Source organism: Frieseomelitta varia, unplaced genomic scaffold (genome assembly GCF_011392965.1).
Source record: "Frieseomelitta varia isolate USP_RPSP 00005682 unplaced genomic scaffold, Fvar_1.2 scaffold_399, whole genome shotgun sequence".
Classification (NCBI taxonomy): domain Eukaryota; kingdom Metazoa; phylum Arthropoda; class Insecta; order Hymenoptera; family Apidae; genus Frieseomelitta; species Frieseomelitta varia.
Window position 1 is genome coordinate 27,694 of NW_025110144.1, and position 1,277 is coordinate 28,970.

The window sequence follows — 1,277 nt, forward strand, 5'->3', positions numbered from 1 at the left end:
AAGGAGAGACCGCTCGTGCAAACACGCGCCGTCCTGTTTTGACGGCGAAAGAGTAAGAGAAAGGGGCGGAGGAAGAAAGAGAGAAACAAAAAAAAAAAAAAAGAAACGAGAGAGGAACCCTCTTGACAACATGAACCTCGAGGCGGTACCAATTCGACTGTAATTATCGACGATATACTATACTTTCTCTGACCTATCGAACAATAGGAACTCGCGGTCCAATTTCTCCGAGGCGTTCAATGCCATTGTCTAATATTCTACACGGTGTGTATTTCGTACATGTGTGCATAGAGGGCGGGCACACGTTGCAAACACGTTGGTCCTGCCCTCGAGATGGAGAACACGTTCCGAGAGCATAATCAGGGCTAATCGACGGCCGTTCGTTGCACATTCGTGAAATTCGCCCGCGGAAAATTTCGAGCGTTCGGAAATCCCGACGAGGGAGAAAATTGCCTCTGATAAAGAGTCCCAATGAATTGGAGGAGTGGGAGGGGGAGGAGGGCAGGAAGCCTGAATACCGGTACCTGTTAACCCTGTTACGTCATTTCAATCCTCCGATATTTTGATTATATGAATGTCAAACCGAGGAAAAGAATGGGAGAGAATGTTAAATTGACAGCGATTTCTCGCTTCAGCTTTTCTCCTTTTTTTCTTTTTCTTTTTTTTTTTTAAATCTTTCTCTCTGTTTTCAATCATTTGCCGATGAGACGAGAGGTGAAAGATTCTTTTACAGAGATAATTGTAAAAATACAGTTAATATTAATTTAATAAGCTTTGTTAATGATAAAGCAATGAGAACAAATATCCGTCTGAATTATTATATATTTAGTAGAATGTACAATAGTTTGAGACTCTTGAATTTCCGTTCGGACACGAGGAAACCATTCGATAATTATTTTGTTTTCGCAATAAGAATAAACAAGTATTTAATAAAGTACACGTTTATTTTATTTAAAAATTATATTATTGTATTAATATTTGTTTTAGTGAAATACTCGTCTATTTTATTTAAAAACTACATTATTATATTAATATTTATTTTAGTAAAATACTCGTCTATTTTATTTAAAACTATTATTATATTAATATTTATTTTAATAAAATACTCGTCTCTTTTAATTAAAAACTACAGTATTATATTAATATTTATTTTGATAAAATACTCGTCTATTTTATTTAAAAACTACATTAATATATTAATATTTATTTTAATAAAATACTCGTCTATTTTATTTAAAAACTACATTATTATATTAATATTTATTTTAGTAAAATAC